General features: G+C 35.5%; 1 long non-coding RNA gene across 3 annotated transcripts; it reads right to left on the bottom strand.

Annotated features, from left to right (window-relative positions):
• Positions 1-783: 783 nt before the first annotated feature.
• LOC141646656 (uncharacterized) lies at positions 784-26339 on the bottom strand. 3 transcript variants are annotated; one of them, XR_012545590.1, is made up of 9 exons: positions 25818-26339; positions 23907-24004; positions 23058-23186; positions 22176-22348; positions 5300-5375; positions 4745-4813; positions 4578-4642; positions 1464-1553; positions 784-1166 (listed from the first exon to the last, which is right to left on the bottom strand). It is a non-coding gene; the product is annotated as an uncharacterized LOC141646656 (long non-coding RNA). The 3 variants fall into 3 exon arrangements; XR_012545591.1 differs by lacking the exons at positions 784-1166; positions 1464-1553; positions 4578-4642; positions 4745-4813; positions 5300-5375 and having other exon boundaries at positions 17195-22348; positions 23058-23134; XR_012545589.1 differs by lacking the exons at positions 784-1166; positions 1464-1553; positions 4578-4642; positions 4745-4813; positions 5300-5375 and having other exon boundaries at positions 21793-22348.

The raw sequence follows: 26339 nt of genomic DNA, 5'->3' as shown, positions 1-26339 counted from the left end.
GGTTTGAATTGTAGGCATTCATAAGAAGAAGATATTAAAGTTTGCCTCAAGGTGGAAGGCAAAGATATTGAGTATTTGAGGGCATGCATGCATGCATGGTTGATTGATTATTGATTTTGAGATTATTTTAGATGAATTATTATGATTTGATAATATTGAAATGATTATTATTTAGATAGGTGAGAATTTATTTGAGCGGATTTTTTTAAAAATTTTTACTATTAGAGTAATTAAGTGAAAAATAGCGTAGTTTAGCTTATTTTAGTTTGCAGAAGTTGTGTTTTAAGAGCATATAGAGTTTGGTCGGTTTGAAAAATAATTAGCATCAAAGCAATAGCGGTATATAGGCACATAAGTAAAAAACATTCGGAGTAAATAACTACTCCCTTCTATTTATTTTAACTCTCCCCTTTCAAAAGGGCACGCAAATTAAGGGGGGGATTATTTTATTGTAAAGTATTGTGGTGGTGTAAGGTAATTGGAGAGAGGGAAAGTATTATTGTGGGGTAAGATGATTAAAATAAGTATTGTTATGGGATAAGATGATTAAAATAAGATAAAATATGAGTATTGTGGGGGTATTGTTGTGGGGTAAGGTGATTAAAATAAGTATAAAACTTTACTAAGTAAGAAAATGGGCAGAGTTATATGAATAGATGAAAAAAAAAGGGGGGAGAGTTAAAATAAATAGACGGGAGTATATTTTAGGATAATTAGCTTCATATTGAGGTTGCTATTAGGGGTTCAATATAAGTACGGTCTATGTAATAATGCATCTTTACATGGCACCTGTAAAAGACACTTATGGTGAAGGGTACAGATTGGACGATAATACAAGTTTTCAACGTCAATGGGTGAACCCTCTCACATACATAGTATAGGTCATGAAGAGAGAATTGTGTAATTCTTAATATGTGCATGTGAGAGGGTGGTCACGAAATTTGATGTTATTAGGTAGCACCTCTAATGAAACCAATTATCCTCAAAGAAGCTAAATACTTTATCAAGCTATACACACATTTGTGTACAATCACTTCATGTAAACATATCTTTTGTATGAACTCCCACATGATTTTTGTCATCGCGATCCATGACGCCTTCAATTCAAACAAGCTATGTCCCAAACCTGCGTTTGAAGCTCAGCTGCTGCAACGTTTCTTTGTAGTCTTTTCGATTCAATGATCCATGTACGAGAACATTTAAGGTATATAAGAGAGATTGCAACATTGGGGCAAACGTCACAAACGATTGAAACTAACCAAACTTAGTGGCGGAATTAGGATTTACAGTTAAGGGCGAAAAATTCAAAAATATAAATTTTCTTTAGTGAGAGTCAACGCCTGATAGGCTGATAGCCCCCCTAATTCTGCCACTATCGAGTGTTAATTACATCTAGTAACAACTGAAAAACTTTTCATTTGATACAATATAAAATTTGAACTCCGATAATGAGTATCACCTACCTCTCATAACCTTAACAGCTTGGCCTTGGCAAAACAACATCTTAAAGGATGATTTCGTACCAAGTTTTCACCCTCATTCTCCATCCTCACCTATGAAACAATTACACTTGGTGTCAAACCAAACCTTAGCTACATAAGATTACTACAACAAAGTGTTAATTATTTTGGGGAAGATAAGTTGTCCTGCCTATCCCCCTATTCAAGAAAAAGAGCACTATATTACCCCCTCCGTCCCGGTTAGTTATTTACCTTTGGTTTTGGCACAAAAACCAAAAAAAGAGGAGATAACCAATTATTTGATGACAAGTAGACCAAATTGGGTGTGGTCGTATGGATGATCAAATTGTTCATCAAAAACATTCCAAAATAGAAAGGTAAACAATTAACTGAGACACCCAAAAATAGAAATGGTAAACAAATGATCGGGACGGAGGGAGTATATATGAAGGATAATATATTCTTTTTCATAAAGGTAAACTGATTTTCACTATTTGTCCCAACATACCAAAGTTGGCTGGTGTGAGTGGTAAGGGCTCTCATCTCTTAAACAAGTGGTCCCAACTGTCGGTAGGGATACTCCCGTCAACACCAAAAAAAACTACTCCCTCCGTCCCGGTCATTTGTTGTCCTTTGGTTTTGGCACAAAGACCAAGGAAAGAGGAGAGGGCCAATAGCTAAATGACAAGTGGAACAAATTGAGTGTGAAGGATCAAATTACTCATCAAGTTCATTCTTAAAATAGAAAGGACAACAAATGACTGAGACACCCAAAAATGGAAAAGGACAACAAATGACCGGGACGGAGGGAGTATTTGTCACAACATATATAATATCTCTAGCAAAAATAGATAATAATATGAAATTAATACATCACTGGTGAGCTCTGTCAGCTAGGGGATGGGCATGGGCAGACCTCACCAAGTCACTAATGGAGGAAGAAGATGGGTAAGGAGGGAGGGTGCGTAAGGCTAGATCTGTAATTACTGTATTGTTCAAGAGAGCAATGTTATCGACCTTTTCTTTCCAATCTTCTCCGACCTTCTCCTCTTACAACTGGTTAAAATAATATTGTATTTGTTTTTCATCAGAATATGTCAACTAAAAGATTGAAATATATGTTAGTTTAATGGTGTATTAGAGGAGAAGGTTGGAGAGAAGACCTAAAAGAGAAGATGGATTACATTTGTCTATTCAAAATTTACCTTAAAAGGGAAGAAAAGAAATAAAGATGACGGTCCAAAAAAAAAAAAAAAAAAAAAAAAGTAAAGAACATGTTTGAACAAGGTGATTGTAATTTATGTTTTTTAGTTCACATACAAAGCAAAACCATGTACTTGTTCAAAGAAACGTATATTCGATATTTCTTGTCCTAAATAATAGTTTATCTTTAATTAAAATATAAACCATTGAGTACAATTGAGGGAGTATTTCATTTCTATATAAGCTGCATAAAGCCATCCTGCCCGGATTCTGAAAAGGCAGGAAAACCAAATGGCCAAGATTTGAGTGGTTAAAACGAAGGTATCATGACAATAAATAACAAGTCTAATCCCTCTTGCCCTCATGGTCATAACATTAAGTAATGAATGGGGAAGTATAGGAGAAATAATATATTAAAATGGCCTATTAGAGGTAATGGAACATTCATTACTTTTGGGATAATGAAGAGGCATACTTTAGAATAGCATGAGGGCATGACCAGTTAAAGAATCTTTAAGAGGAGTGTACTTTTTCTACTGCTGCCTTCTTTTTTCAGGTACAAAAGAGGAAAACTGATTGAAACATTTAGGATATGAGTATATACTATATGGAGTGTTTTATCTTATCATTAGTTCTAACTATTGTTATTACTTTCAAACTTTAAAAAAGAAAATTATAAAAAGATATAAAGTTTAAGTTGATACTTAGTTATGTTCATCATATACATATTGCTCGAGAAAATGTGACCTTGTTTATTCTACATCGTTGAAAGAGATAATAAAAAGAAGAATAAAGATGTAAAGTTTATGCTCGTTAAAAGGATTCTATAGATTGTTATAATTGTCAAAATTGACCTCTTGTGTAGATAGGTGTGGGCCGTGTGGGTGGGGGGGGGGGGGGGGGGAATATCAAACTATTCTAAAAGACATCAATTGAAAGATAGATTCTACCACTTAAAAGAGAATGATAATTGCGAAATTTATACTCGTCAAAAAGAGTCTAGAACCTAACATACTTATGATTCTTGGCACCCTATAAATTCAGTGTATTTGATTTTATCAGACTTTAAGTATCTAAATATCAAATCACACCACACCACATTTAAAGATTTGATTCTCATAAATTCTTCTTTAGTGTTCTAGCCTAGTTCAACCCTGCATATTTAACCCATCAGTCTTAGTCTTACTATAACTAAAGCAAAAACCAATGTTAATTGATGTTTATGTTTCCATATTCATCTACCAACTAGACAATCAGCTGGATATACTATATAGCCACAAACAGTAGTCCCATTAAGAGTTAGGGGTGTTAACGAGCCGAGCCGAGCCCGAGCTTGGCCTTGCTCGGCTTGTGCTCATAAAGTAAAACTCGAGTTCGAGCCGATCTCGAGCTTACCCGAGCTTGAAAAATTGTGCTCGTTATCAAGTTTGCGAGCTTTAATGCGAGCTCTAGCCAAACTCGAGCCTATATATTATTGTTGAATTGTCGTTTTTTCTTTCTCGATATGTTCAATAACAAGGCTCGAAAGTTTTATATAAAAATACTGGAAAATCAATAAGACATTTTTTATATGTGTGATACAAATATATAATCATGACAAAATATTTTTATAAAATATGAGTAATATCTCATCTAATTACACAAGTTCGAGCCGCTCACGAGTTTTTCGAGCCAAGCCAACGTTTGCTCGGCTTGACTCGTTAAGCTCTCGAGCCGAGCTCGAATTGCTCGCGAGCGGTCTCGTCTCATTAACAGCCCTAGACTCCCATACGAGATGACAATAGTCGAACATAACTATCTCTCAGCAGTCGGAAAAACTTTAGCTTTTAACACACTAAGTTATCAGGTGTTGCTGTAGAATACTAAAACTGATAAGATAGCTTAGTTATGTTATATAAGCCATGATAAACATACCAGTCGGAAGCCTCAAGATCATAGGACGCCATGTTCGAGTTCCATTGCAAGCGCGAGTTGAGAAGCTGTTTACAGGGACAGAAAACAAACAAAAGAAAATATTTAAAACCTTTTCTGATTTATTACTTCTCAGAAGAAATTGAAAGAAAGATAACAACAGCTATCACCTTATCTAATGCACAACAGTACTGCACTTAAGTTTGTACCACCAGACTGAGGAAATTCTACGCTACGCACTGCATAAAGGAGTTAAGATGAAAACACTGACAGAAGAAAGCATTCAGAATAATTAACATATGTATGGATTCATTCTTCTTCAGGGAATTTTGTGTGCTTTTCAAGGATGTAGAAAGTCTCGTCTCAATGATTCTAAGGACCATTGTCGAAAATTTAAAATTACGCTGTTTTACACACAACAACAACAACAACATCAGAGCCTTAATCCCAAAATGATTTGGGGTCGGCTGACATGAATCATCCTTTAGAACCGTCCAAGGGTGAACGCACACCTCAAAATGCGAAAAGAGTTTGGAAAAATGAAAAACAAAAGGGAGAGCGAAAATATAATACAAAGTCAAGGTAACTTACGGGTTTTAAAATCGAATTCCGGATTTCTTTTATAAAAACTTCAAAATTTAAATCGAGCGAAAATGCAGTTTTACACACAAATGAAGCTAAATGGTTTTAAAATACTCCAATAGTAAAGGAAAAGAACCACTTACCAAAGTCCAGATTCCAGAAAAACAATCATGAGCAACTGTGCTGATGCAACATGCTTCTTAAACACCAGTTTTCTACCTGCCAGAAACAAAGACATCAGATAACGGGTTTCAGTTTTCTAACTGCAATATTTTTCCATAGCACCAAATTCGCAATTCGCTAAAAATAGGGAATTGAATACGCAAAGTATTACAAAAAAAAGCAATTGGCGAATTCATAATTACTAATACGCTTCATTTACATTATGATAATAACAAAAAAACAGAAGGTTCATTGCATAAAGATCAGCAATTCAGCCAAAACACCAAAATAAGATTAAGTTGCTAGTCTACTGATACATCTTCTCCTTTCCCTTTGATGATCTTTGAAGTTGATCATATTATATTGAATTTTTAGTTTTTAATACACGAATTGAACTTGTAAATTTCGCTAATTTTTATATATAATTCGCGAATTAGTGTGAATTAATACATGAATTAAACTTTTAGAATTCGTTGGTTTTTATATATAATTCGCGAATTAGTGTGAATTAATTCGAAAACGTATTGCGAATTGATAACCTGCTTTTAGTGGTTGAGCAGTTGAACTAGATTAACTGGATAGACAAACACCAAACATAATATCGGAAAAAATGTCAAGCATAGAAGATAATTGATCAAGAACGCAATGCCCCTTGATGCAGAATGTAGCCCTGTTTCTATTTTCAAGAAATGTTACACACTACAAAAATAAGGTCTGTCCCTTAACCATGAGGTCAGGAGTTCGGTCCCTGCTAATGAAAATGGAGCAAATTCTTTGGTCAGCTGTTTACCTCTTTGTAAAAGCACGCGCGGCGAGGGGATTATACACTGTTGTCGTCGATGGACACCCCGATTTACACAAAAAAAAAAACAAAAATAAGGTCTGTAAACAACCAAAACTTTGCAGTTGAGATCACTTGTTCCACTTTTATGTCCCATCTTGTGTCCCACTACCTTAAGATCTTGACACACACATAAGAAAATAAAAATGGTAATAATATATATCAAAGGCATTATGTGTTAATAGGATAGGCGCGTAAGTGGTAAACAACCTCCTTAAGTTTGCTTTGATGTGATTTTAGCCCCCTTAAGTTTACTTTGGAGTAAATAACCCTCTTAACTTTGCTCTAATGTGAAATCAAGCCCCTTTTATTTTTCCGGTCAAAATCTCACCGGATTCTCAATTTCTCATATTGTTTCACACTTTATACTTTATACACGTAGATATACCGCAAAATGTATACGCGTCTTATTTTAGCATATTATCCAACAAGTCCTATTTTCTAACTCTCACTTTCTGGCTTTCTGTTTTCCACCTCCATCCAAGTCGGAGTAACTTGGAGTAGAACTTTTAAACCAAAACATTCATTGTAGCATACAATCTCTGCATTACGTGTTAATGAAAATAGAAACATTAATGGAGAAGATCACAGACCACGAGCTATGAAAGCTCTTGCCAAAGCAAATGAAGATATAAATCCTTTACACAGCACACCAAAAAAAACGAATGTATTTATGTGTTTTGTTTTACTGCTAAGGGCTACCGTAGGAGTAAATACCCAAATAGCCTATCATCCGCCAGCATCCAGACACTAAATACGGAGCAATCGAAATTCAAAAGTGTGAAATTTATACATAATATGTACAACAATATGCGAAATTGGTGAGAAATTTAGAATCCGGTGAGATTTTGACCGGAAAGATAAAAGGGGTTTGATTTCACATTAGAGCAAAGTTAAGGGGGTTGTTTACTCCAAAGTAAACTTAAGGGGGTGAAACTCACATCAAAGCAAAGTTAAAGGGGTTGTTTACCACTTTTGCGATAGACGAAGTAATGGGACACAAGATGGGACATGAAAGTGGGACAGGTGATCTCAACTGAAAAATTTGCCACCACACCATATCTATACGCATCTGGCTGAAGCATAATTTACAAGTTCTGTTTGGCAAAACATTGTTCCATATTTGTGTCCGAAGATCTAAAACTACAACACCTAAGTTGGTAAACGTTTACTTTGCCATCATCCACAATTAGGACGGTTTTTTCCTGAATTTTTAGATAAGTAAACTCTGTTGATATTTAAACAACAATCATGACAAGATGGAGAAACCTATTATGAAAAGTATATCTATTACTCCCTCTGTCCCGGTCATTTGTTGTCCATTTTTATATTGGGGTATCTCAGTCAATTGTTGTCCTTTCTATTTTAAGAATGAACTTAATGAGTAATTTGATCATTCACAATCAATTTGTTCCACTTGTCAGTTAATAATTGGCTCATTCCTCTTTCCTTGATCTTTGTGCCAAAACGAAAGGACAACAATTGACCGGGACGGAGGGAGTATATCCGGAGAACTATAGTCACAACAGTAGTAAACATAATACTGTTGGAGAAACCTATTATATCCGTAGAACTATCGAAAAAGGACACATCTTGATGAAACGACAAAATGAATAATAAGATAAAAGAAGAAACATGAGGGTTATAATTTATGGGTACCACATTCAAAATTATGATAAGTATAAGAAAGCTCATATGCAAAGAGGCTAAGAATAAGATTGCCACCATCAGTAATTGGTCCGATAGCATGGATACAAATATAGATTCAACCTACATAAGATCCCTAGTGAAATATAAACAAATATTACAACAAGTGATTGAACAAAAACTTAGGAAAACATGTCCATCGGTATTTGGTCCGATAGCATGTTTTGAGATCCTTAATTTTAGAAGAGGAATTTTTTCTTTGGTTTCTATTAGAATTGTTTTCGATTTTACATATCCTTTGTAAGTGCCGTTGGGCGTTTTATTAATGAATTGGTATTTGTTTCAAGAAAAAAAACTTAGGAAAATGGTGAAAACATGCGAGGGAAACCCCGCCGGGTGTGGACAAACCAACCAGACGGCGAAGAGGTGATAACCAGGAGAGGAGACCGTAGGGCTGCTCGGATCGAGCTCGAGCAGCAAGGTGTGCTTGGGCTCGTCAGAATCATAAGCTCTAGCTCCACCTCAACATTAGAGGTGTGGCTCAAACTAGCCGCTGGAGTTGAGCTCGACTCAGGAAGCCAAAATGCTTATAGGTGCCAAAAATGCTTATATTAGGTTTGAACTCTAGTCATTTGCTTGGAATAAAATTAGAACTGTTGGGGTGAAAATCTATGTCTCACATCGGTAGTGTAAAGGTGAAAGGTCATCTTTATAAGTGCCCCCAAAATACAATAGTACGCGGTCTTTTGAGAAGGAGCCCAAGAATAAATCCGTGAGGGCTTGACCCAAAGCGGACAATATCGTATATTATTGACCGTGGACCCTCACAACAAGTGGTATAAGAGCACAGGGTTAAACTTGGAAACTTGGACCTAGGCCCTACAATGTACAAATGGTGGAGCTTGGAGAGTGGAAGAGATAGCTTTCATTAGTCATGGACGCATGGGCAGACTTTTTGCAAATCTCAAGTCCATGGGTGGTACATTGATGAAACATCAAGGTGGCGTACACTATAAGGGAAGGAACTCCTAGCCCGATGATGCAGAGCTAAATGGATGAAAGGCGTCATAAATCTTGTGGTACAAAGACCATTTGTGTACTAGAAGTGCGGACTGTTTTAGGACTATTGAAGTGGCGGGGCCAGGTATAAAGTTTGACATGCATGTGTAGCAAAATCCCTAGTGGGACACATGGACGTGGAGGACCAGGAGCATGTGAGAGCACGGACTCACTTCACCACGCGGTGTAGACATAGCTCGGTAGCATGGTGTGTCGGTTAAGGGGAGGCCTGTGATGATGCTTGTAGTGCTTAGAAATTGGTTGGGGCTATGCGGTGTAGGAGTTCCTATTGAAGTCGATGGTCCTTAGTTTGAGGGGTGGATTGTTAGGGTGCAAACCTATACCCCACCTATATCCCACATTGGTGGTGTAAAGGTGAAAGGTCATCTTTATAACTGTCAACAAAATATAATACAACCAAGGCCTTTTGGAAAGGAGCCCAAGAATAAATTTGTTGGGTCTTCGCTCAAAGCGAACAATATCATACTATAAGGTATCAGGTATCGACGCGACGCTTCCGCTACGAGAACCAACTCTCCCACTTTACCTACTTTACCTGAATTGGACCCCAATGTACTAAACCTAGCTATGCTACTAGACTCGATACTCAATTTTTTTGTAAGCTTTTCGAGTCGAGCTTCGCCTTGCTCGACTTAACTCGCAAAGGAACGGTGTCGAGCTCACACGAGCCAATCTCTTATCTAGTCCTGTTGTTGTTTCTCTCCCGGTGATTCCTGTTTTCAGCTATTTGAACTTGGGTTTTTAGGAGCTTGTATAAAACCGTAAATACCTTTTAATACTCATTTTAAAGTTACTAAGCTTTATTTTACCAATTTTTATAGGTTATATTAAGCTTAGATTTACTATAACTCTTTGAAATTTATAGCTTCATCCTTAGTTTATATTTTTAAGTTTAAAGGTGTGTTTGGATGGAAGGATTTAGAGGGAAAGGAACGAGATGGACTTGAAAGGATGAGAAATCCTTTGTTTGGTTAGCGAAATGGAAATGAAGGGATTTAGAGGGAAGGGGAAATGGGAGCAATTTCTCTTCTCGAAGCCAAATTTATTTCCCCTCGAACATTGGAAAGACATGGAGGAAAAATAATCTCCTCCATTCTCCATCCATTTCTCTTCTCTCTTTCCCTCTCCCCCCGTTTTCCCTCCATTTTTGATATTCAAACAAAGCCTAATAGTATTGGTGAAGAATTCTTATTTCCTTCTTACTATTAATCTAATCTTTCCATTTTAGTTGATATCACTTTTTTCCATCTTCTTTATTGTTTTCCTTCTTAATATTTGTTGTTATTGATGATTGTTGGTAGATTTTGATATTGAATGTAGAATGTTGATGGAGTATTTAATGATAGATAGTGTATTTGCTCAATTCAATGCTTTAGTGCTTGTTGACTCTCCTACAATTGCCTAAATCACTCACCTTTCTTGAATAGATTGCTTATCATCATGGCAAATGTTGGTTTATGTGAGTTAGATAGGAGCTTTATTGGTAGTGAGTAGTTCCTTATTAGGGTTTTAGGATATATAATCCAAAGGCACAAATTTATTTAGACTTTGTTTAGATACGGGATGTAGAACTTAGACAGAAATACAGGGTAGGAATTTGGATGGAAACAATTTTGAATATTTGGATAGCAAATTGGTGGGGTGGAGGTAGAGATGGCAGTGGGTCGGGGACCCGACCCAGACCCTGAGGGTCGGACCCTAATGGGTCGGATATGGGTCTCATTTTTTCAGACTCAATGGGTATGGGTCGGGTATGGGTCTTAAGAAAATATTTCGGGTCCGGGTCCGGGTCTATGTTATGAGACCCATACCCGACCCTTAGACCCTTTATTAAAGAAAAAAAATCAAAATTACAACTTTTCTGAATTCATACGGGTAGAAACCCAACTAAAGTCTCTTTCTCTTCCCTCATCCCATAAAGTGATAAAACCCAATCAAACTCTTCTAACAATACCACCACTCCACCACTGACACAAGAAAACCACCACCACAGCACTGATACGCGACTGACAACCACCTCTCTAATAGCCGGCGACCGACAACCACCATTAACGACAGATTAATAAACTCATAATGTTAAAGTAGTATGATTTTTTTATATATATTATAGACCCCATAGCTGTTAATCTAGTTAATAAAGTGGCTGAAACTCGGACCCACGGGTAGACCCAGACCCTACCCTTACCCATAGGGTCCGGGTATGGGTCCTCAAATTTTAGACCCTTGCGGGTCTGGGTCGGGTACGGGTCCAAAATGAAAATCTCGGGTCGGGTCCGGGTCTAGGCGGACCCTACCCAGACCCTACCCATTGCCATCCCTAGGTGGAGGGGAAGAATGAATCCCTCCATTATTGCTTGACTAGATAAAGGATAGCAAACTTGAATTCTAAAGACAAAGTGACAAACGTTCGAATCTCGTGGCATGAAACTAACTTAAAGAGCAGCTAGGTCCTGCCCCACAAGTCGAATGCAGGGCTAAGCTAAGCGCTCAAATGAAGAAATTGAGGGGAAAGCAATTCTAATAATCGAGCTCAGTGAGGGAAGAGGAATGTTTGAGGGTAGATTTAAAGATTAAGAAATCAAAAAGTAGGAACAAAAACCCTTAATTAAAGATTGTTGAGGTCCTTACAATTATCCAAAATAGTGGACAGTTAGAGGAAAAATGTGTAGAGTGTAGACTGAAAGTAGGATGGACAAAGTGGAAAAATGACACAATCTATGTGATAGTGATATGCTCGATAAATCAAAGTGGTACATTGAACGGATTTTGGAGGCGTTTGGTTGGCAGTGAGGATACTCTGTTTGGTGTCCATTTCCTGTTCCATGATACTTTTTGCTTAACACATAAACATAAAAAATAATAAATATACCATATATGTTGTTTTCATGTCTATGTGTAAAAAAGAGAAAAGAGAAAGCATAAGACAGGAGATGGGACACAAAAATGGGATATAGGATCCTCATTGTTTAGTTGGAGGTATTTAAAAAAAGGGCAAGAGTTAAATTTTTCCATTCCCTTTGTTGTTTTTGTTTACAACAATTTTTCATCCTTTGTACCCATTTCTCCTATTAGGTTTACTCCTTAGATAGTCATATCCCCAAATTGTTTCCCTTATCTTTAGGGTTTGCTTGAAATGGAAGTAATTATTAAGGGAGTAATAGAGCTAAAATGAACTAAAAAATGGAGGGAAGTGATGGGAGGTTGGAGACAGAAATGGATAGAAATGGAGAAAAATATAGTGTAAAAGTCCCTTCATTAAGGAGTAATTGTTACTTACCTCCCCTCTCAAGTAATGTATTACCTCCCTATGGAGGTAATAATTCCTCCCTCACCTCCTCTTTCCACCCTCTACAACCACCACTAACCACCAATCTCCTCCAATTTCTTCTTATTTTTAGCTCTCATTACTCCCTTAATTATTACTTTCATCCCAAACAAGCCCTTAGGGATATCCTATTCCTTTTCCCTATTACCTCCCTTCAACGCCAACACCAACCACTTAAACCACAAACATCCAACATGCCACCACAAACACCGAGGACCACCACCACCTTCGGCGACGGTGGCAATTTAGTCCAACCTCCGACGATGTTCCCCCTCCCCATTGCACCACCTATAGTCCGGTTAAATGACTAAGCCTCACCCACTAAACTGCCACCCTAAAACAAATAACATTGAAGCATACTCTAATAATCTTATCAATAATTAAATTTACGGTTTTTTTAACGTGTGCCCTCAACCTAAATGTGGTAAGATTCATAATATATACTCTTAATTATGGTAAAAATGAGTGTATATTTGAATATCTCATGAGAATATATTGTGAATCTTTTCACATATAGATTTATTAATATGTGCCCTTAGGAGTTTAGGACACACGTTAGAAAAAACGTTAAGACTTATTACTCTGCCTAATGCCTAATTCCCAAAGTATATTCGCTGATTGAATAAATGAGAAGTGTTCTTTTAAATTTCACTATGATGATGATGAGGTGGTGGAGGTAGGTTAAAATTGTTGCTATTTTATAATTGAGTCAATTTACACACAGTCCCAAACACATAAGAGTGATTACATGTATTAGAATATTTGGGGGTAAATTGTACATAGTTTGGGAGTCAATTTCCTACTTCCCTTTTTTTCTAACTGAGCTACGCATGGCCACATGGGTGAAGAAGCAGCCATTTTAGATTTTAGAGTCTAGCATATGCATGAAAGAGAAGTTTCAACTATGTGCTGCCAAAAAAACAAAAAAACAAAAAAAACTGTATTCCACTATGGGCTTCACACAAATATTATCCTACAACTAGTTGTATAATAGCTATGTACAACCGCGTCAAAGTTATCGAGCTCTCACACAAAGTTGTTGAGTTATTTTATAAGTTATTGAGCTATTTTATAAAATTATTGAGCTTAATAACTCGATAATTTTGTAAATAGAGCTCGACAATTTTATAACAAAGCTCCAGAACACTAAATAAGTTGTATATACAACCGATTGTATAATACATTAACTGTGGCTTCATAGGCAAAGTGAAATACTAAGTGACCTCTAACAAGAAAGATATACTAAAATTTTTAAATTTCAGAAGCCTAACAAGCAGAGTCAGGGGACATAACCTAGAACATCCATAATACCTACTAGGCTACAAGACAATAAAATGTCCTCATATCTAATTAGCCTAGTGGTTATGACTCAGATACCTTGACAAAATTAGAATCTTCTTTACCCCTATATTGTATTGACCTTACGCCTTATTTAAGGCTAAAAAAATATCCATCTACCAATTTACAACCAAGGGCCTTAGGTGACAAGAGTCCAGAACTTTAAATTTTCATAAAAAATTAAAGTTGCATGCAAAAAGCTAAGGATAAGTTTGTATTTAAGTATTTAATACTCCCTCTATTATTTTATATATGACGTTTTCGTTTAACGAGGTAAGTCTTTGACTTTGATTTTTATGAAAAAATACTCTAGAAAAAATTACTGTATAAAAATCATATCGTTAGATTCGTCATGAAATTTGCTTTTATAAAAATATACATTTTATATTATTAGCTCATATATTTTGAGATGTATTGAAGAGAAAAGTGACCGTCTCAAAATGTGAGAATGACATATATAAAATAATAAAAAGGGTTTCTTTCAAATGTAGTATTAACTTAGGAATTGAGAACTAAATTACACATTAATTAATGTAATTAATACACATATTATATTGATGTAAATAGGTTGATGGCCCACAAAAAACAACAAAAACTATTTACATCAATATAATATTTTACACAAAAAATTTCTACAACAACAAAAAGTTTTAATAGATCTTAAACCTCCCACCACATTCTTTTTTTCTCTCCTACATTACATAAAAAAACAATAAAACCATTCACAATAACAAAAAGATCCATTCTAAAGTTAATATTTTTCTATTCATTACCCCAACAACAAAAAAAAAAAAAAAATTATCAAAAGAACTTTTTTTGTGGAACTCATCATACTTGGATTAGTTTCACAAAAAGGCATCTTTTGATTAAAAAAAATTATTGTTGTGGTGGGGAAATTGGAATAATATTAAGCCTAATATTAAATTTAGTGGTACACCTTTTTTTTCTTGTAGATGGTCTTAAATACTAATCATTTCCCAAAAATTAATGTCAATCTCCCACAAGTAACCAATGCAACCAACCACCAAGAAAAAAAAAATTATACCAGAAGTAATAATACGATGACACCAAAATTAGGTTCAACCCATGACAAAACCCTTCCAAATAAGTTATTGGTAGAACAACCCACCAGGAAAATCGAGCAATTTACTACAAACATAGTTCAACTGATAATAGCAAATTTGCAAGCAATTTTTACAAGTAAAGCTAGATTTGTCTTGAAGAAAAATAATAATGAAACTAGAATTTTAATCTTTTTCTAATGACAAGTTAGTTGCCAACATTAACACAGAAAAGTTGGCAAAAAGGGACACTGATATAGAGTAGTTGGTTAACACTTGTGAAAAGTTGAGTTGATCAATTATTTTGCATGTGAGCCACGTTGTCACCAAATAGAAACCAACTTTTCAAAGTGTGTGAACTCTTTTTTTTTTTTGACAATAATAAGTGTCTGAGCTTCTAAGCGTCTTGCTTGTGACGGGCTAATCTCATTAAGCTGAAGACCTCTCATAAAAAGGGAGAGGGGACAAGGTGGGGCACCCCATGTGCTTCCCAACTCACCTCTCATGGGTATTTTATGAGAATAAATGGTATATATTTATAATTTAATAGTAAATTCTCAAAAGCTTGTGACGGATATCGCCGTCTTCAATGAGATTTTGTGTCTGAACTTAAGCCAAGAGATTAGCACAAATACTTTTCTAGAAAACTGTCTAGTAGTAATATTAGTGTGTATTTGGCCTAATTTTTTAAGTATTTTTGGATTTAAAAAGTGCACATCATATATTTATAATTTAATAGTAAATTCTCAAAAGCTTAAATACTATGTTTTTGTCCATAAAAATAAACGTAATTGCTCTTTTATGTACGGAATTTACTCTTTTATATACTTTTTGCCACAAATTTTCCATAACTTACCTTTCTATAATTAAATTATCTCTTTTCTCTCCCTTTCAAAAATTAATCAAATTCTTATCAAATTGATCAATTATACATCTTAGCTTTCAATCCATCAAATAATAATAATAATAATAATTCTATTTTCAACTCTTTAAGCATCAGTTGATTGCATCAATTTAATCATCTAAAGTAAACTAGGGTTAATGTAATATCTAATTGCTAAAGTATGCCTGTAGGCGTGAATGCGTGATGACGCATAATAAATTAAAGACTAATGATTTATGTAGAATGATTAATTTAACAGTAACTTGGTTCCCGCACAATCCTTTTAGGAGTAATAAACAAGAAAAGATTGATCTACGTATTTCAATGGTTCTTGACAAATTCAACCATAGGTGGAATAATTCCGGTTTTACTCGTTCTTGACGAATTTCAATGTTACTTTGTTTTTATCGAAATTTGGCAATGGTACACAGCTGCTAACATTTAATTGAGTACTAGATGATAAATTCAATTTTAGTTGATGCTAGACACCTTCTCGTATTACCAATTTTCTTAAATACTAATTGTTTTACATTTTTAAGAGCAAAGTAGCAGGAGACGACAGTTGTGCAGGATCGCAAGAGCCCGTCTTAGTTGGGGAAGGGTGGTGGATGCGTGGTGGTGGCAGGGGTGGTTGTTGGGAAGTGGAGAGAGGATGCTAAAAGGGAGAAAATTGTGAAAGAGGGGCTTTGAAATTGAAAGGGTAAAACGGGAAATTATGTACATGATTGAGTAAATCATGCACATGAAAGAGCAACACCCAAAATAAAAGTGTTAATTTGGTGTTTTTAATTCTTGAAAACTATTTTTAAAAAATTAAGTTAAATTATAGAAACTCATTTTCATCGAATTAGGTCAAACATACTCTTAGTCTAATTTATTGCTAACATACTATTTTGGTTAAAATACTATATTGCAAATAAGAGTTGACAATGGGTCGTGCTGGGCCGGCACCGTGTGCTTTCCTCCAAAATTGGCCTAATCCAAGCACGGATATTGGGGTTGGCCGTGCCGTGCCTGGCCCACTCACCCCAACCCTCGCCGCTGCTCGGCACGCCCAGTTTCGTGCTTGGGCCGTGTCTGGTCCATAAGCTGTTCGTGTCTGGCACGTGGGTTGACCCATGTGCCTTACTTAATACGGTTGTACCACACCAATGGTAACATACTATAAATGGACTGTTTTTTTTCCATTAATACCCTTATATCCTTCTTATATTTACACAAATGTCAAGCAGTGGACCTCTCACCAACCCAACATTAATCCTTATTATATTCAGGTTACTTTTCATATTTGCCCTTGCTTTTACCCTTTTTTCTTAAAAACCTCATTTTTTTTACCATGTTACCATTGGTCTGGTATGGAGGGAGTATATTTTTAATACTTTTTGTTTAATAAATAATGAATTGCTATATAATTGTTTTATAATTGCTATATTTTTAGTACTTTTTGTATTGCTATATTTTTAGCACTTTTGTGCCAAATCCCGGGCCGTGTCGTGTCAGGCCCGCCGTGACCCAATCGTGCCTGGGTACGAAGATTTGAAGAAAATAAGGTCGTGTCAGGTCCATGTCGCCTCAAAGAACTCGTCGTGTCGTGCCCGGAGCCGTGTCGTGTCGTGCCGCCCTTCAGCCCACGACCCGAATTGCCAACTCTATGAATGCAAATACATACTCCCTTCATCCCTATTATTTCTTTACTAAATCTTTTTTTTTTTTGTCTCGTTTATTTATTTATCTTTTCCATACTGGGAAGGCTTCTAATAGATACTTTGATATTGGACATTTATTATTGTCCACTTGTCATGTATTAACAACCACCATAAATGATCCATTTCCCTTTTCTTGATATTTGTACCGAAAACAAAGGTAAATAAATAATAGCTAGTCTTGCTTATGACGGGCTAATCCCGTCACAAGCTTGTGACCTCTCACAAAAAGGGAGAGGGGATAAGGTGGGACAACCCTATGTGCTTCCCACTCACCTCTCAATGAGCATTTTGTGAGAGGAAACGGTATCTGTCACAAGCTTGTGACGGATATCGCCGGTCTTCAATAAGATTTTGGGAATAAATAACCACAACAAAGAGAGTAAATAATTGAAACAAAAAGATTACAAAGAATGTTGTTTAAAGGACACTTGAACTACGATATACAGCACAATTTTAAGAGTAAAGTCCTGTCTTTCGGGCTGAGATGAACAGAATTGAGTTAAACTGAACTAGATGAAATTCAATTGAATGGAACTTAACTGCTTGCATAATGAACCAAACAAGTTTGAACAATTCACATTAAAATCGGATAAATAAAGAGATGTAATGAAGAATTAAAGGAAAAGGCGAGAAAATGTACAGGCGTGTCTTAATAATTATTACTTCTTTCATTCAACTCCAAATACAACATGATCCCATTATACAATTGTCAATGCAAGATTTGTAACGAAAATATCTTCAATTTTACGTTATAAAGAAATATAAAAGTTTGATATTCAAATTGCATTTACAAAGACGAATTAAACAAGATTCCACAAGAATATATTTTCTCTTATATATTGCAAGGAATATCGAATATTCTCTTCGAACATCAATAGTGTCAAAATATGAGATGTTGTATTTGGAGTTGAATGGAGGGAGTATGTCTTATTAAGACTTACTAAGGCGTTTTGGTAAGTGATTCCTTTGGCTTTAGCTCGTCATAGACAGGGGTGTTCACCAGTCCAAAACCGACCGAACCGAACCGGTTTGACTCGCGGACCTGATGACTACCTACCCCAAAAACGGAGACCGAACCGGTTTTTTTCCGGGTTTGGACCAGCCAGTTAGATTTTATAAGGCATATTTAAAGTAGAGCTCATCAAATGGCCCAAGCCCATTGGCCTGACCCGGCCCGCCCGCAGCCTGTTTTTGAAGGCTTGAGCGGTTGAGCCTTTTAATTAGGGCCAAAAAAAGCCCATGACCCGGCCCAAAAAGGCGCATAATATTTTTGGGCCGCGTTTAGGTCAAGTATTTGGTCCAAATTTTGGCCTAACCCAGCACATATTTATTACTCCCTCCTATTCACCAACATCTTCCACATTTCCTAAAGCGGAAAATTCACAAAGATCTTCCACTTTCCTTATTTGTCGTCTATCATTTGTGGTTAAAATAACATGTAACCCCCATTTTCTCTCCTACTTTCATTTTCCTCCACATATTACCACTCCACTAAATATTGGTCCAAAACCAATGTGGAAAATCATATAGAATAGGAGGGAGTAATAAATGAATAGCCAATAAAAGTTATAAACAACTCTTTACAAATTGAAGTGTATTTTTTTTAGATTTACAAAACAATGCGTACATAACATAAATCATATCCACGAATGCATAATTAAGCATTCTAAAGTACGATGTTTGTCTTTATTTTATTTTGAAGAGCAATTCATATGCATTTCATCATATTTTTTAAAATTTTAAAAACTACGTATGTTTTTAAAGTAGTAATTGAAGGTATTATGCTAATTATTTCCTAGGGTAAGTCGTAAATTTTAGGGCCCAAAAAGCTTATTTAGGCCCAAAATCCCGAATTAGCCAATAAAGGCCGGGTTTGGGGTTACTAAATAAGCCCACGCATTTGGTAGAGTCCGGCCCGACCCATACAAATGTGCCGTTTTTGTTAGAAAGGTCCGACCCTTGATCACCTCTAATTTAAAGTTTTCTTTTTGCTTGGACTGCACCAGAGACCGGCTACCATAATTTTGTGAACCCGAAGACCGGACCGGACCGTCTGGATCGGTCCAGTTTAACAGTCCGGTATAGTTCATGAACAACCCTAGTCATAGAACTATTTTTCTAAAAATTAAAATATATGAAGTAGAGTCGTAAGATTAGAGGTAATGAAACGTGACATATAAAAAGGTTAAAAAACACCTAAACGCCACTCTTTCTCTTCACCTACTAACTTCATCACCACGTGAACATCGACATCTCCTCTTTCATCTCTCTAAAAAATTAAACAACTATAAGAAGTAGTGCATTTGGTCATTGAGGAAGGAAGAATGTGGGTGGTTGTTCTTGTAGCTTAGTGATGTTTGGTCGGGTTCGAGAGGATTGGATAAGGCGATGAAGAAAAACGATGATATTACGCATTGAGCAACGTGTGTATAAAAGTCATCTTTTCGACCAATTTATAAGTCTAACTAATGAAAATTTGATAGTTTACATAATTGAGGCTCAAGCATAAAAAAAATAAAAAATTTGAGAAATTGGAGGGAACACGATAGAAAAATTCAAAATAAATTAATGAACATGTCACTTCGAAAAGCGTGTTGAAACCTTGGGGCATGCTTAAACACTAAGGTACAAGGTACACTAAGGCGCAAACCAAAATGCGCCTCCCAACATTAATCGTGCCTTATAAAATATCCACCGGGTGCGCTACTATGCAATTTCAATATATTTTCTTCTTCTAATTCCTTTACTAAGAACCCTTCTCTTTGACACATTATCCCTTTTGTTAAGTTCTCCAAATCTTACCCTCTTTAAAAATCTTAAAAAAGAAAAAAATAAACATTGTGCAAAACTCTTGAAAATATTAATTGGTTTGCAAAAAATGAGCGGCTGGAGTCTAAGGCACACGTCTTTGCCTCGTGCCTAGTGCTTTTGCTACCTGATCTCCTCATCTCATCTCGCACCATTCAAAAGGTTGTAAGAGCATCCCAGTGGATAGCTACAACTCATTGTAGCTTGATTTTGCAACTCGGTTTTTTAAATTATTTTGCTCTTCAACTACATACTGCTTCAATGATTTGCTACAACATTTTCTAACTTTATGGATCCCACAATAAAATTTCCACCAATGAAAAAATTCACTTTTTATTTTAGTTTTATTTTTAAAACCAAGCTACATGCTTGGTAGAAGCTACAATGCTCATAAGAGCATCTCCAATGGTTAAACAAAAGGACTTGCTTGCAAATAAAAAAAATTCCAAGCTACTTGCTTAACCATTGGAGTACTTCACATGGACTAGCTTAAATTGAGCAAGTAGCTCCATGGAGCTAGTAGCTCAAATGGACCCACAAAGAGATGTATACTAATTAAATAAATGTATGTGGGTCTATCTAAGCAACAACTTTAGTAGTTTAACCATTGGGAGAGTTTGTAGCTTGAAAATGTTGTAGCTTAAAAAGCTTAAGTGGAAAGTTAAGCTAATATGGTTGTTGCTTACTATTGAAGATGCTCTAAGCTACATCAATTATTTCATACTCCAATGGTAAGCTACTTGCTTGCAATTTTATAAATATTACAAGCAAGTCCCCAAAGAAAACCATTGGAGATGCTCTAAGAAAATATGAGTCTTATTTAGTATCACATAATTTCCTTTTAATGGTCATTTCCCTCGCTATATCGGACAACCATACCTAGTTTTATCGACTGATAGTGAGATCAGAGTAAAATGATCTTACCATTGTTACCGATATTATAATTATCATACTTAAAATAGTGTCATTTTGTGACCCATTCGTGCTAAAATAGTTGTGTTACCTGTGTACTTGTGTGTCATATAAGGGGTCGTTTGGTTGCCACTTAGAAAACATAGGCATTAGAAAATCCCATGATTTTGAAAAACATGGGTTGTTTGGTTGCCATAAATTTTGAAAAAATGTAGGAATTAGAACTTCCCAGGAACTTTCAATGCCTACATGATGTAGGAAGTTGCTTACCTACTCTCCCCTTGGTAATTGGAAGTTCCTGTGGAATTTAATTCCTACATGAGCAACCAAACACTTTTCCGAAATTCACCCGAATTGGATGAGGGAACTTAATTCCCATGAATTGTAGGAAAATTAAGTTCCTTGATCAACCAAATAACCCCTAAGAAGTTATTGAAGGTTGACGCGACAGGAGAGAGTAGTTGCTCAAAATGCATATGGTGGAGCCGCTTGTGAGAGATTTCATTGATCTACTTTATTATCTACTACGACGTACATCCGATTAAGGGACAGTCCTGTACTATTATATATATATTCCACACCTGAAGGAGTCTTTCACTTAGGTAGCTCAAAAGTCAAAAGTTATGTGTAATGTCCTCAACTCTTTTTAACAGGTCTTTTTAATACGTCGTCTACATTTTCAAACGAGAGAAAATGATGACTACTAGCCCTTTGCATTTAAAGTTCTATAGTGCTTCTATGGTTCTAGCAACATAAGGTTTGCAAGTTTCTTGGGTGTTTTATCTTAGGTTTCAAGTATTACAGCAGAGGTAAAAAAAAAAAGAAAAAATTAAGCAAAACCTAAGCCAACCATACCACAAGGCAAAACAAGTTGAAAATGTAAGAGTTTCGGAAATTATATAAATCTCTCTAATCAATTTGTTTCGCAATCAAACAAAATTGTTTAGGAGCTATTCTATAGTTTTGGCATCATTTTGAAATTAAAACAAACAAGTACAACATAAAGATGCAATTACCTTGTTGTTTTAGTTTATGTTATTAGTAGTGCTTTGAGATTTTATGTTGTAGTTATAGGTATGGCCTGGGAGCCGTACCACTAGAATGTAAAACACTTTCTTTACAGCTGCCAAAAAAAAAAAAAACATAAAGATACAAAGTATCAAAACTTGGGAGGCAGCACTTGCATACGCCAATAGCCATCACAAGTGAACAAGACATTGAACTTTCAATATCACGAAGGAATGAACGAACTTTACCCTTTTACCGACAGCCCATCAAATGAGAGAGTGTACATCCGTCTCATAAAATGAAGCAGCTACTTGTAAAGATACAGCGCCCAAAATCTTCCAATTTTCTCCATAAAAAATTTGAGGGGACTAAACTGCTCTTAAAAAGTGATCTGCTACTTTTTGTGGCCTCATGCATTTCTCTGTCACATTGAAGTTTTGAAAGTTTTAATTTTCTTTCCTCATTCTTTTAACTACCTTAGAGAAGAATTAAGCCTAAAACAAGAAATTAAAGCAGAGAAGCTAGTAGTACAAAGTGAAAAATTGTAAACATACACATCCTTTGTTCCATCAAAAATCCCCCACACATAGAGGTGGTCATAACTCATATAAGTGTGGGTCAACCCGACCTGGTCCAACCAGCGTGTTGGGTCACCCTTCTCCCCAACCCGTATGACCCGCCTCCAACTCGGGCAATGTCAGAGTTGCTGAAGTACCGCGAACCTACCCTGACCCTGGCCCCAATCCGCCACCGCTATTCATGAATTTTTGAGATGGAAAAAGAAAAAATCTAACACACCCCGTCCCACTTGGCCCCGTCCAGCCCAATCCAACCGCCCATGTTAAGGTCTAACCTGAGTGATCCGGCTAAACCACCCAACCCTTAGGGTCAAGCCAATCCAAACCCATCCGCGGGTCCAGCCCAACCCTACCCATAGCCACCTGGCCCACCTCTACCCTCACATACTAAAAATATATACAATCAAATGAAACAAAGAAAGTAGCATGCATAGTGATCTAGAAGCTAAACCTCTCAATCACTTGGTATAAGCTGACATCTACATAATCAAGCACTCACCATCTATAACAAAGTAAATCCATGAAATGAACATCAGACATATGGAAAAATACCTTTATAAGCCGCAAAATATATTCAACAAGTCCCCTCCAATCAACAAAAACCATTTAGGCAATCAACATTCATCAACCTGGAGTCAAGAGCATTGCAGCTTGAAAAGTGCCATGTCGAAACAATCCCAACTTAAAAATATAAGGAAAAAAAAGGGAAGATAAGTAAGATACTTCTTGCAATGGAGTATTAGCTATGAAAGCAAAGTATTGAACAATAAGATCACAAAGAGTAGACTATTGACCAGATTGCTTGAAAGGAGTGTCACTTTATGACAAAAGGAAGATATTTTCAATGATCAGACAGTGAGACATGGATATTTTATCATGGCATATCATATAAAGTAGCTAGTATTAGTTTCTTTAAAATTCATCGTAATCATTACTTTTGCTTTACGACAAGAGTTGAGTGAGACCGTCCTACCAATCTACCATATACATAATCCTGGAATAGCTTAAACACTTAAGAGCTAACAAAGCATTGTTTGAAAGTCGAAACATAAGGTCAAGATTTTAATAACTTGCGCGGTTTAACTTTCACTGATAACAAAGTAGTCTGAACTTTTAAACAAGCCATAATGTTAAGATTATATTGAAGAAAATGTCGGTAGTCCATTTGACTCACTATGATCAAAATGCAGTTAAATTTTAAATCTTTAACTAAAAACTACTGCATTTATATCAAAATTCAAACCATTATTAAAAAAAATGTTAAATGCTTCCATTGTTGCTTTTTACAATGTTGTAATGGACGGGAGTGAATTAATCTAAATTGAATTACTGAAAAAAAAAAAAGTTTAAATGACTTGAATTGATAAGAACTGAAATAAGTCCAAAAGAATAAGATCTTACACTCTTATGTGGATTACTATGACTATATCGCAACATTATTGTTCAAAGGCGGCAAAGCCCTCTATATTCATGAAGAACTCGAATTGGCACTCTGCAGTCTGCACTCATATAGGAGTATAAATTATAAACTAGTACACACCTAAAAAACAATGATATCAAAAATAGCCAAGCCAAGCAACATAGGTGAATTGGTTTCATATAAAACTACAACACTTGAGTATTGTACTTTCAGATTGAAGTAAAGTGAACTCAACTGAATGGGCTTGATTTGAACTGAACTTAATCACAAATGATCAACTTAAAATTAAACTTAATTAAACCTAACTTAAGTCCACTGAAGTGAACTAAACTTAATGACATGACATAAACTGAATTCAAGTCCAAAAGAACCGCACCTATACCGACACATGTCATCTATGCACTACATGTCTAAAAAGGCTTCAATTTTTAAGAATGTGACATGCTTACCCAATATTTGACTTATTACACATAACTTGTTTTGAAACACACAAAATATCCTGGGAAAGGTCCTACAATTTGTACTTATATTAGTCCTGTTCTATATTGATTAATTTGACTTTCCCAAAAATTAAAAATAGATATTTATTATGAGGGATAAAATGGACTTTCTCATTCACATATTCATCGACTTTATTCTCTAATATAAACATATAAAGTAGATACTCCATATAATTTTAACTAAGACGAGTATTACATTAAATGCCATTCATATACGAATATTATTTTATGTAAAAGAAATAAATTCTTCCTCCAATTTTACAAAAGTTTCCATAAGAAATTACTAAGAGTATTATAGTTTTAATAAGTATTTGTATTTCTCGTTTACAATTGCGATCATAAAATGAACAATCTTAAGGGCTTGCTTGGGATGGTAGTAATTATTAAGGAGTAATGAGAGCTAAAATAAGAATAAATGGGAGGAGATAGGTGGTTAGTGGTGGTTGTGGAGGGTGGTAAGAGGAGGTGAGGGAGGAATTATTACCTTCATAGGGACGTAATGCATTACTTGAGGGGGGAGTAACAATTACTCCCTTAAAAGAGAGACTTTTACACTATATTTCCCCATTTCTATCCAATTCTATCTCCAACCCCTATCCCTTCCCTCCATTTTTTAGTTCATTTTAGCTTTATTACTCCCTTAATAATTACTCTCGTCCCAAGCAAGCCCTAAGTCTTAACCCCTAAGAAAAATCGAAATAAACAGGAATCCTGCATAAATATCAACAAAAATGTTTAGGACATCAACAAATCGATCTAGCTACCAAACTCTAGATCATGATTTGATCCTTTCCAAGTAGGATGAACGATACAAAACAACTGTACACATCTTCGTTAAATCAACCTAAAACGCGATATTATCATATTGAGAAAAACAGCTTAATTACACAAACAAATCAAGACAACAAAAGATAAACATCAAGAACAACGTCACAAAATGACGTCAAAAATTCTATAAAACGAGCAACAATGGAGAAAATTAGCTTAATTATGCAGTAAATTAACAACACGAAACGATAAACATCCAGAAAACGTCTCGAAATGCCGTACGATGATACATAAACCCTAACTATTGCAAAATACCTCAAATAAACACGAAAATATGCAAATTAAGCATATAATTAAGGAATAAATAGATTAATCAGATTGAAACAGAGTTCATGCCTCGTTAATCAACTACACAACGCAATCGAATTCAACAAATTCACAGTAAATTAACTAAACAAAACGATAAACAGCATGAAAACGACTCGAAATGCCGTACAATCATCATATAAACCCTAACTTTCGCAAAATACTAGAAATAATTCCGAAAATATGCAAATTACACATATACTTAAGTAATTAACGAATATAATTAAGATAATAAAGTTAAAACATAGTAATTCATACCTCATTAATCAACGGTAGAACGCAATTGAATTCAACGAAGCATGAATCGTGATTATGAATCATGATTAATTTCCTTCGATCACTTCGCTTCGTATAATTTCGGAAAAAGTGAAGGAGAAATGTTCGAAATATCGGAATTTTAGGGGAAAAATGAGAGAAAAACAAGTGTTTACATTTATGAATCTCGAAAATCGGGAGATATTTTGTAATTGGAGGTTTTTATTTTATTTTAATTTAATATAAGTGAGGGTTTTTTTGTAATACGGAGTATGAATCTCGAAAATCGGGAGATATTTTGTAATTGGAGGTTTTTATTTTATTTTAATTTAATATAAGTGAGGGTTTTTTTGTAAAAGTTGGAAAAGATGTTTCTTGGGATGAACACTTGACTACACTACACTTGGCTGAGCACAGAGAGATTACACTTGGCTGAGCACAGAGATATTTAGGAGGGAATAGTGGAATTCGACTTTGTTTGGGTAACCACTATGTTTATCCAATAAGACTTAAGAGTTGTTAAAG

Source organism: Silene latifolia, chromosome 3, assembly GCF_048544455.1.
Source record: "Silene latifolia isolate original U9 population chromosome 3, ASM4854445v1, whole genome shotgun sequence".
NCBI lineage: Eukaryota > Viridiplantae > Streptophyta > Magnoliopsida > Caryophyllales > Caryophyllaceae > Silene > Silene latifolia.
This window is presented reverse-complemented; position numbering and strand designations above follow the sequence as displayed.